A 12,366-nucleotide genomic window follows, 5' to 3' on the forward strand; every position below is an offset into this window, starting at 1 on the left:
ATAAATAAATAAATAAATAAATACATCACCTGCTTGGGATAAAGGTAACGCAACCCTTGATATTTTAGAATTACAACAGCATATTGTACAATTATCCCAGGCAAACTTACAAACTAATTCCTTAGATGCCTGGCAACAATTTAAAAAGGACATGAAAGAATTCAACCCCTTCCACTGGATCTCATTACATTTGCCTCTCAGCATAACCACTATTGCTTGTCTCATTTTTGTTCTCATATGTTTATTTCTAGTCTGCAGATGCAGAATGAAGAGTCTTAAAAGGACTCAAACCCTTCAGGTAGCATTCACTTTTCAAGAATTACTAAAAAAAAGAAATGGGGGAGATGCAGGAAGCCACCCATTGTCTTCACTATCAGATAAGTGTAAACAAGGATCCCGGAACGCTGGTGAGCCTTGAACCCATGGCAAGGGCCAGAGTTATGCACTGATTGTTTAGTCCAGACAATGGGGGCTCAAGCTGTTTCCTGATCAAATAGTCTCAGAGTAAATCTTTCTAATATTTACTGACCTTTAAGATAGTCTGTCTATTACTGCAAGTACCTGCCTGACTAAGAGCTATATGTGTATCCAACATTGAATAAAAGGTTGGCGAGGCCTGGGCACCAGTGGAAGTCCTTTCTTTTGCATTGGGCTTGCCTGCCTGCCCCCCAATATTTCCAAATTATTATTTCTTGTCTCATATCTTTCATTTGCATGTGGCCCCTCTTCCAGATCCTGATCCTTGAACCACACGGGACATGGATCATTCACACAGTTGTTCATAGTAATTTTTAATATATTTTTATTTTTGAAAGTATTATAGATATTTCCCATTCCCCCCCTCTTTTCTGTCCTTCCTCCCAGCCCCTACCACTCTCAGGTCTTCACTACCCTATTGCCCGTGTCCATAGGCTGTGCATGTAAGTATATGTTATTTGGTTTATCTTTTCTCGTCCCATCAACCCTATATCAAGGTATGTCTGTCTGTTCTATGCCTCTATGCTTCAGGTCTTATTTTCTTGGTCAATTCATTTTGTTCATTACAGTCCACAAATAAGTGAGATCATGTGATATTTGTCTTTCTCAGTTTGGCTTATTTTACTTAGCATAATATTTTCCAGGTCCATCCATGCTGTCACAAAGGGTGAAAGATTCCTCTTTTTTACAGCTGCATAATATTCCATAGTGTAAATGTCCCACCGCATCTTTATCCATTCATCAACTGAAGGGAACCTGGGCTGTTTCCAAATCTCAGCTATTGAAAATAATGGTGCTAGGAATATAGGGGTGCATATATTCTTTCTGATTGGTGTTTTGTGTTTTTTTAGGAGATATTCCCAGAAGTGGGATTGCTGGGTTAATTGGAAGTTCCATTTTTAATTTTTTGAGGAAATTTCATACTTTTTTCCATAGCAGCTACACCAATCTGCATTCCCACCAGAAGTGAACTAGTGTTCCCTTTTCTCCTCATTCTCACCAGCATTTGCTGTTTTATTTTTTGATGATAGTTATTCTGACAGGTGTGAGGTGATATCTCATTTTGGTTTTAATTTGCATTTTTCTCATGATTAGTGATTTTGAGCAATTTTTCATATGTCTCTTGGCCATTTGTATGTCCTCTTTGGATAAATAGCTATTCAAGTCTTCTGCTCATTATTTAACTGGATTATTTGTCTTCCTTTTGTTGAGTTGTATGAGTATTTAGTATATTTTGGACATTAACCCCTTATCAGATGTATCATTGGCAAGTATGTTCTCCCATACAGTGGGTTCTGTTTTAATTTTGATGGTTTCTTTTGCTGCTCATAAGCTTTTTATTTTGATGTAGTTCCATTTGTTGAGTAAGACTCCCTCCACGTTCTGCGTGGAGTAGGGTTCGGTATCTGAAAGAGGAGCCACACAGCAAATGAGAGAAAAAGACACGAGATAATTTTGCAATATTGGGGGACCAGGCGGCAAGTCCTGAAGGACTTCCTCCGTGCTCAGACCTCACCAAGCTTTTATTGATCTGGGATGCCCCCATAGCATAGCCCTTAGGCAGGTGACCCCCTAGTAACAAGCCGACTAGCCCATCAGCAAGGATTTACATAATAATAAATGGGGGAGTAGTTTCAGCTACCACTGTCTGGACAAACAGAGGTGGCGCCTAGCTCCGACCTTTGCTAGGGCTTCAAAGGCACTCAGCCTTCAGGGGGTTCTCTGTCTATGCTTATCAGATAGTGAAGGCAATAAACTGTTTCCCACATCCATTTGTTTATTTTCTCCTTAGTTTCCTTTATCCTAGGAGATGTATCAGTAAACATATTGCTATGCGAGATGTGTAAGATTTCACTGCCTATGTTTTCCTCTAAGATTTTTATGGTTTCATGACTTACCTATAAGTCTTTTATCCACCTTCAGTTTATTCTTGAGTATAGTGTAAGTTGGTGGTCTACTTTCATCATTTTGTGTGTGTCTGTCCAGTTTTCCCAACACCAATTTTTTAAGAGACTGTCTTTATTGTATGTTCTTTCCTCCTTTGTCAAATGTTAATTGGCCATAATGGTGTGGGTCAATTTCTGGGGTCTCTGTTCTGATCCATTGGTGCCTGTTCTTGGTACTAGTAACAGGCTGTTTGGGTTATAATGGCTTTGTAGTATAGTTTGATATTCGGTATTGTTATCCCTCCTACTTCATTCTTCTTTCTCAATATTGCTGAAGCAACTCGGGGTCTTTTAAGGTTTCATATAAATTTTTAGAGTATTTGTTCTAGCTCTGTGAAATATGCCATTGGTATTTTAATAGGGATTGAATTGAATCTGTAGATTGCTTTGGGTATTATAGACATTTTAAAGACATTATTTCTTCCAATCCATGAATATGGTATACGCTTCCATTTATGTGTGTTTCCTCTATTTCTTTTTTCAATGTCCTATAGTTTTCCAAAGTATAGATAGATCTTTCACCTCTTTGGTTAAGTTTATTCTCAGACATCTTATTTTTTATTGCAATGATAAATGGGATTACTTTTTTAGTTTATTTTCCTAAGAGTTCGTTATTGTTGTATAAAAATGCCATTGATTTTTGGATGTTGATTTTGTATCCTGCTATATTGCTGAATTGATTTATTAAGTCTAATAATTTCCTGGTGGAGTCTTTAGGGTTTTATATGTACAGTATCATGTCATCTGCAAATAATGACAGTTTTACATCCTCCTTTCCAATTTAGATGCCTTTTATCTCTTTTCTTCTCTGATTGTTGTGGCTGGGACTTCCAGTACTATGTTGAATAAAAGTAAAAGTGAACATCCTTGGCTTACTCCTATTCTTAAGGGAAACACTTTTAGTTTTTGCCCATTGAGTATTATATTGGCTGTAGGTTTGCCATGTATGGCCTTTGTTATGTTGAGTTATGATCCCTCTATTTCCACTATACTGAGAATTGTTATGAAAAAAAAAATGGCCGAACCTGTTTGGCTCAGTGGATAGAGCGTCGGCCTGCAGACTCAAGGGTCCTGGGTTCGATTCTGGTCAAGGGCACGTATGCTGGTTGTGGGCACATCCCCAGTGGGGGGCGTGCAGGAGGCAGCTGATCGATCTCTCTCATCAATGTTTCTAACTCTCTATCCCTCTCCCTTCTTCTCTGTAAAAAATCAATAAAATATATTTTTTTAAAAAATGGTGCTGGATTTTGTCCAATGCTTTTTCTGCATCTATTTGTATGACCATGTGGTTTTTATTTTTCAATTTGTTTATGAGATGTATCACATTTATTGATTTGTGAATACTGTACTAGCCTCGCATCCTTGAAATACATCCCACTTGATCATGGTGTATGATTTTTTAATATATTGCTGGATCTGATTTGTAATATTTTGTTGAGCATTTTAGCATGTGTTCATCAGGCATATTGGCCTGTAACTTTCTTTTTTGTAATGTCTTTATCTTGTTTTGTAATGAGGATAATGCTGGCTTCATAAAAAGTGCTTGGAAGTATTCTTTCCTCTTGAATCTTTTGGAATAATTTCATGATGATAGGTGTTAGTTCTTTGAATATTTTGTAAAATACTCCTATAAACCCATTTGGTAGAGGAATTGTTGTTTGCTGGAAGTTTTTTAATTATTGCTACAATTTCTTCAATTGCTATTGACCTACTCCAGTTTTCTGATTTTCCGTGATTAGATTTGGAAGATTGTATACATCTAGGAATTTGTCCATTTATCCCTGGTCAACCAGTTTGTTGGCATACATTTTTTCATAGCATTTGCTTACAATTCTTTGCATTTCTGTGGTGTCCATTGTTATATCACCTATTCATTTCTAATTTTATTTATTTAGGTACTCTCTGCTTCTTGATAAGTCTGGCTAAGGGTTCATCAATTTTGTTTTCTTTTCAAAAAACCAGCTCTGAGATTTATTGATCTTTTGTATTGTGTGTTTTTGTTGTTGTTGTTGTTTTTGTTTTTGTCTCTATGTCATTTATTTCTGCTCTGATCTTATTATTTCTTTCCTTCTACTTCCTCTGAGCCTTTTTTAGTCTCTTACTGTTATCTTTCTAATTCGTTTAGTTGTATGACTAGATAGTTTATTAGTCCTTTTTCTTGTTTCTTGAGGTAGGCCTGTGATGCTATGAACTTCCTTGTTAGGACTGCTTTCACCATGTCCCATACATTTTGGGTGGTTGTGTGTTCATTTTCATTTGTTTCCAGGAAGTTTTTAAATTCTTGCTCGATCTCATTGGTAATCTATTCCTTATTTAATAACATGCTATTTAGCCTCCATGTATTTGAGTGTTTTTGAGGTTTTTTAATTATAGTAGATTTCTAACTTCATGCCATTGTGATCTGAGAAGACACTTCATATTATATCAATCTTACTAGAGGCCCAGTGCACAAAAATTTGTGCACTTGGGGAGGTCCCTCAGCCTGGCCTGTGCCCTCTTGCAGTCTGGGACATCCTTGGGCTTAGGCCTGCTGGCTTAGGCCTGCTTCCCAGGGGATCGTGTCTAAGCTGGCAGTCAGACATCCCTCTGGCAGCCCAGGAGTCCATGAGGGATGTCCACTTGCCAGTGGGGAGCAGGCCTAAGCTTGCAGTCGAACATCCTTAGCGCTGCTGAGGAGGCGGGAGAGGCTCCAGCCACCACTGCTGTGCTGGCAGCCATCAATCTGGCTTGTGACTGAGCAGAGCTCCCCCTTTGGGAGCGCACTGACCACCAGGGGACAGCTCCTGCATTGAGTGTCTGCCCCCTGTGGTCAGTGTGTGTCATAGTGACCAGTCATTCCCAGTCGTTCTGCTGTCAGGGTCAATTTGCATATTACCCTTTTATTATATAGGATTAAATTTGTATAAACTTCTTTTGTGCCCTAACGTGGTCTATCTTTGACAATGTTCCATGTGCCCTTGAGAAGAATGTATATTCTCTTCCTTTGGGGTGAAATGTTCTGTAAATATTGGTTATATCCATCTGATCTAGTGTGTTCACTTAAAACCTCTGTTTCCTTGTTAATACTTTGTCTGGATGATCTATCCAGTAATGTCAGTGGGGTGTTAAAGTCCCTAATTATAATGGTATTGCTATTAATCTCTCCCTTAAAGTCCACCAAGAGGTGTTTTGTTTTGTTTTGTTTTGTTTTGTTTTGTTTTGTTTTATGGACTTGGGTGCTCCTCCATTGGGTGCATATATGTTTACAAGGGTTATATTTTATTGTTGAATCATTCCCTGTAGTATTATAAAGTGGCCTTCTTTGTTTCTTGTTATGGCCTTTTTTGAAGTTTATTTTGTCTGTTATAAGTATTGCTCCCTCAGCTTATTTTTCCTTTTTATTGCATGGAATATATTTTACCATCCCTTCACACTCAGGTGGGTCTCTTATAGACATCATATACTGTATATGGGTTATGTTTTCTTATCCATTTAGTCACCCTATGTCTTTTGACTGAAGCATTTAATCCATTTACATTTAAGGTTATTATTGATAGCTATTTATTTATTGCCATTGTTATGTTTTTTATTCCTATAATCCCCTCTCTCTCCTTTTCTTCTTCTTAAAGCATTCCCTTTAACATTTCTTGCATTGCTGGTTTGGTGGTAATGAAATCCTTAAATCTTTTTTGTATGGAAAGGTCTTTATTTCACCTTCAATTTTAAATTATAGCTTCATTGGATACAATAGTTTTGGATTTAGGCCCTTGTTTTTCATTATATTGAGTACTTCATGCCACTCCCTTCTGGCCTGAAGTATTTCCATTAAGAAATCAGTTGACATTCTAATAGGAACTCCTTTGTAGATAATTTTCTGTCTCTCTCTTCATGCCTTTATGATTGTTTCATTGTCTTTAACATTTGCCATTTTAATTATGATGTGTCTAGGTGTGAGTCTCTTTGGGTTCATCTTGATTGGGACTCTCTGTGCCTCCTGAACTTGTGTGACATTTTCCTTCACCAGATTGGAGAAGTTTTCTGTCATTATTTCATTAAACAGGTTCTCTTTACCTTCACCCTCTTCCCTTCTTAGTATTCCTATAATGTGGATGTTATTACATTTCATGTCATCCCAGAGTTCCTTCAAGCTATCTTTCTGCTTGTTACTCTTTTTTTCTATTTGCTGCTTTAATTGGGTATTTATTTCTACCTTGTCTTCCAAATAGGTGATTCAATCCTCTGCTTCATCCAATCTACTTTTAGTGCCTTCCAATGTGTTCTTGATGTCAAATATATAATTCTTTATTTCTGTCTGGTTCTTGTTATGGCCTCTATTTCCCTTTTCATGGTGTTGTAATTTGCACTAAATTCCTTAAGCATCTTTATAACCATTGTTTTAACTCTATGTCTGGTAGGTTGCTTGCCTCCATCTCATTTAGTTATTTTTCTGGAGATTCCGTTTTTCTCTCATTTGCGGGGGGGGGGTGTCTTTGTCTCCCCATTTTATATGTCTCTTTGTATTTGCTTCTGTGTATTAGATAGAACTACTTTGCCCCCTAGTCTTTGTGGAATGGCCTTATGTAGAAAGTGTCTTGAGGGGCCCAGTGGTGTAGTCTGTTTGTTCACCTGAGCTGAATGCTCTAGGAATGTCCTTGTGTGGGTTTTTTGGGCTCCCCTGTTGTAATTGGGACTTAATTGTTGATGTCCCATTCATGGGAGAGGTCTCCCTTCCGACTTGCTGCCAGTGAAGTTCAGCCCCATTTTTGTCATGCTAGCTGTTTTATAGGTGCTTTGGGTCCTCTATTTGTGGGGCTTGCTGCATTTTGCCCTGATGTTGTTGAATATGATCCCTTTTTGTGACTATCCTAGGCCTCTTGGGAGCTTTTCTAGTGCAGGTGATGTGAGTAACTATCCCTTTCTGGTTCTAGGCAACCTGATTTAAGTCCTAGAGGTTGGAGCCCCTAGTAGTCCAATGGTTGGTGACTCCTTAGCCAAGATGCTGAATCTGCCTTGAGTCTCACACTTTGATTATCCCTGTTCTGAATTGTACTCCCTTACTCCATGGATCTGGTCCTGCTGTATCAGGAGAAGGTACTTGGGGTCCAACTGCCTCATGCCTCACTGAGCACACCGGGATTGTGTCTGAGGCAGGGACTGCTCTTTCTGACTAATTAGATTAGGCAAAGACTCAAAACCTCCAAAGACCCATCTCAGCCTGTAGACTGATTGGATTCAGTCTTGAGAAACCTCAGGCAATTGTCCACAGGTGGGGTGAGAGGTTTTCCAGCAGGGTGGGGCAATTGCTTCTGCCTGGAGGCTAATTGTTACTCTCAGTCCCTTAATGAGCCTCAGAAACTCCACAGGGTGGGGCAAGGGATATTCAATTTGGGTGAGTATATTGTCTTCCCCCCAGGCAAAAACTGCCTAGCAAATGTTTGCCTGATAAAGATGACCTCAGGAGCATGAGGGAATGACTCAACACAAGAAACCTGGATGTTTGCTTTCTAAGCTCTAACTCCATATCCCCCAACCCTGGATTATGTTATACAGCTCCAGTCCATTCTTCCTTCCCTCTGTTGAAGCCCAAGGTTAGTGGCTGCACTTGAAATTTTGTGGATTGGCTCTTTAAGAGGGTACCTATATTTCCAGTTGTCTGTCCCTGGCAGACAGCAACCCTGCTGCTTTTCATAGCCAGATGTTATATGGGCACCTTTCTCATTTCTGGTGCTCACTGCTGGGGGACCTACATTGGGAATTAGACCGCAGAGTTCTCAGTGGCAACCTCCCTACAGCTGAGATATCTCTCCAGAACTTCAGCTGCTGTTTGTGGGAGCCCAGTCAGCCATCTTGTGTATCCGGCCTTTCTACTAGGCTCTATGCAGTCTCCACTTTCCATCCGTGGTTATCAGGGTTCTCTCCAGCTAGTCTTCAGTTGATTATTTAGGGTATTTTTTGTTTGTTTTTTGTATCTTAGTTGTAATTTCAGTTTGGTCCTGGGAGCATGTCTGTGAGCGTCCATGTACTCCACCACAATCTTTAATCTCTCTCATAGTATTTATTTTTTTACTAACCTTTTTCTGTGGCATAGTTGCTACTTCATTTTTTAATTAAATATTTATTGTTCAGATTATTACAGTTGTTCCTCTTTTTCCCCCATAGCTCTCCTCCACCCAGTTTCCACCCCACCCTCTGCCCTTAACCCTCCCCACTGTCCTCATCCATAGGTGTACGATTTTTGTCCAGTCTCTTCCTGCACCCCCACACCCTTTGCACCCCAAGAATTGTCAGTCCACTCCCTTTCTATGCCCCTGGTTTTATTATATTCACCAGTTTACTCTGTCCATCAGATTATTTATTCACTTGATATTTAGATTCACTTGTTGGTAGATATGTATTTGCTGTTCCTAATTTGTATCTTTACCTTTTTCTTCTTCCTCTTCTTAAAGAATACCTTTCAGCATTTCATATAATACTGGTTTGGTGGTGATGAACTCCTTTAGCTTGTTCTTATCTGTGAAGCTCTTTATCTGACCTTCAATTCTGAATGATAGCTTAGCTGGATAAAGTAATCTTGGTTGTAGGCTCTTGCTTTTCATCACTTTGAATATTTCTTGCCACTCCCTTCTGGCCTGCATAGTTTCTGTGGAGAAATCAGCTGACAGTCGTATGGGTACTCCTTTGTAGGTGATTGACTGTTTTTCTCTTGCTGCTTTTAAGATTCTCTCTTTGTCTTTTGCTCTTGGCATTTTAATTATGATGTGTCTTGGTGTGGTCCTCTTTGGATTCCTTTTGTTTGGGGTTCTCTGCGCTTCCTGGACTTGTAAGTCTATTTCTTTCACCAGGTAGGGGAAGTTTTCTGTCATTATTTCTTCAAATAGGTTTTCAATATCTTGCTCTCTCTCTTCTTCTGGCACCCCTATAATTCAGATGTTGGTGCTAGTGAAGTTGTCCCAGAGGCTCCTAACACTATCTTCATATTTTTGGATTATTTTTTCTTTTTGCTTTTCTGTTTGGGTATTTTTTGCTTCTTCATATTTCAAATCTTTGACTTGATTCTTGGGATCCTCTTGTCTGCTGTTGTATCTCTGTATATTATTCTTTATTTCAGTCAGTGTATGCTTAATTTCTAGTTGGTCCTTTTTCATAATCTCGAGGGTCTCACTAGATTTCTTGAGGGTCTCACTAAATTTATCGGCAGTCTCACTAGACTTATTGAGGGTCTTACTAAATTTATCGGCGGTTTCTAGAAAGTTCTTGAAAAACTTTAGAAGTGTGGTTTTTAACTCTATATCCAGTAGTTTGCTTTCCTCCATTTCTGTCATTTGTAACCTGTTTCTTTGTCTACGCATTTTTTATGCTTCCCTGTGTTGATAGAGTGGCTTTCTGTGCTAGGTGTCCTATAGGGCCCAGTGGCTCAGCCTCCCCAATTACCGGAGGTGGACACTCTTGGTGCACCCCTTTGTGGGCTTTGTGCACAGTCTTGTTGTAGTTAAGCCTTGATTGTTGTAGGTATCACTGGGAGGAATTGACCTCCAGGCCAATTGGCTGTGAGAATCAGTTGTGTCTGCAGTGGGAGAACTTCTGTGCTGGAGACACCCTTCTGGGGCAAGACTTGCTTCAGTGGGTCTTTGGTGCTCACTGAGCCTGTCCCCTGAGTGTGTCCTTTATGGATCTGAGGAGTTGTAATCTGGATGGTCCCACTCTGACCACTGGGTACATTGGCTCTAGGATCTCTAAGGGGGTGCTAATTTAGCCTCTGCCTGAGGCTACCCAGCAGGACCACAGCTGTGAAGCAATGCAAGCTGCTGTGGGGCCTTGGGCCTTCTTTTGGATGTTCTGGTTTTCTCTGATCCAGCTGCAGTTTGTTAGGTAATTTTCAGATTGCAACGGGCCAGGCCTTTCATATGCAAAAACCTCTGCGCACAGCTTTTGTGGGTCGGTGTCTCAGAGAATCAACAGGGCGGATCAAACAGCTATGGCTGCTCCTCAGTCCTGCCCTAAGAGGCCTCACTTCTCAATGTCCTGGTAATCGCTGCAAGCACCTCTGAGAGAAAGCCGCCCTCGAATTCCAAACGATGCCAGACAGTCCAGTTTCTCCCGTATTAGTCTGGGTCCCCAGAGACTCGCCCGGAACCGGAACTCAGAGCAGTCGGGAGCTTAAGACTCCCTCCCAGCTGAAAAAGACAACTGTGTCCTCAGCTGCCAGCCCTTTCCATGTGCGCAGGGTCCTCAGTTGCCAGCCCTTTCCACATGCACCGCTTCCTCAGCTGCCAGCCCCTTCCACGTGCACTGCATCCTCCGCTGCCAGCCCTTTCCATGTATGCCTCTGTACCTCTGCACTTTACTTCTGCACCTCCTCTGAGTCTCAGTGTGTTTTTCTCTTTCTTTCTAGTTGTAGAATTTCCACTCAGCAAGCCTTCCTGTGGTTCTGGATGATGTCTGTTTTGTCTTTTAGTACTATTTTTGAAGTTGTTGTGTGAGGCAGCAATTTCCATTGTTTACCTATGCCGCCATCTTGGTTTCTCCCCTTCACCTTTTTTCACCCATTCTCCACCCCCTCCCATTTGGTAACCATCAAAATGTTCTCTGTATCTATGAGTCTGTTTCTCTTCTGCATGTCCATGTGTTGTTGTTGCTTTTAGATTCAATTCTTGATAGATATGTCTTTATTGTCATTTTATTGTTCATATTTTTTATATTTTTTATTTCCCTTCTTAAAGAAGACCTTTAACATTACATATAATACTGTATTGATAGTGATGAATTCCTTTAGCTTTTTCTTGTCTGAGCAGCTCTTTATCTGTCCCTCCATTCTAAATAATAGCTTCATTGGGTAGAGTAATCTTGGTTGTAGGTCCTTGCTTTTCATCACTTTGAATATTTTTTCCAATCTTTTTGGCCTGAAGTGCTTCTGTTGAGAAGTAAGCTGGTAGAGTTATGGGAGCTCTCTTGTGGGTAACTAACTGCTTTTCTCTTACTGCTTTCAAGATTCATTTTGTCTTTAATCTTTGACATTTTAATTATGATGTATCTTGGTGTAGGCTTCTTTGAATTCATTTTATTTGAGACTCTCTACACTTCCTGGACTTGTATGTCTATTTCTTTCACCAAATTAGGGAAGTTTTCTGTCATTTTCTCAAATAGATTTTCAATTTCTTTCTCTCTCTTTTCTCCTTCCAGAACCCCTATGATACAAATCTTGGTATGCTTGAGCCAGGGGCTTCTTACACTATTCTCATTTATTTTTATTTTATTTTTTTATTTTTGCTCTTCTGATAGGGTGTTTTTTGCTTCCTATATACCAAATTGCTGACTTGATTCTGAGTTTCATCTACTGTATTGCTGATTCATTTTAATATAGTTTTTATTTTAGTTAATGTATTCTTCATTTCTGACTTGTTCCTCTGTATGTTTTTATCTCTTTGCTGAAGTTCTCAGTATGTTCATCACTTCCTCTTCCCCTAAGTTCATTGAACATTCTTATAACCAGTGTTTTGAACTCTGTATCTGGTAGATTGCTTGTCTCAATTTTGTCTACCATATGATTTCACTTATATATGGAATCTATAGTACAAAATAAATGAACAAATAAAACTGAAACAGACTCATAAATACAGAGAACAGACTGATGGAGTTTTTTCAGTTCTTTCATTCAAGACATGTTTCTTTGTCTCTTCATTTTGGCTGCCTCCCTGTGTTTATTTCTATGTATTAGAAAAGGCTGATACATTTCCCAGGCTTGGTAGAAAGGCCTTATATAGTTGGAGTCCTGTAGGGTCCAGTGGCAAAGCCTTCCTGATCACCCAAGCTGGGCACTCCAGGTGTATCCCTTGGGTAGGCTGTGTACACCCCCTTTTGTAGTTGAGCCTTGATTGCTATTGGCAAGTCAATGGGAGGGATTTGCCCTCATGTGGATCAGCTGCAAAGATTGGCTGTGACCAACAGCTACCATTGAGGTAGCTGT

Source organism: Myotis daubentonii, chromosome X (genome assembly GCF_963259705.1).
Source record: "Myotis daubentonii chromosome X, mMyoDau2.1, whole genome shotgun sequence".
Lineage (NCBI taxonomy): Eukaryota > Metazoa > Chordata > Mammalia > Chiroptera > Vespertilionidae > Myotis > Myotis daubentonii.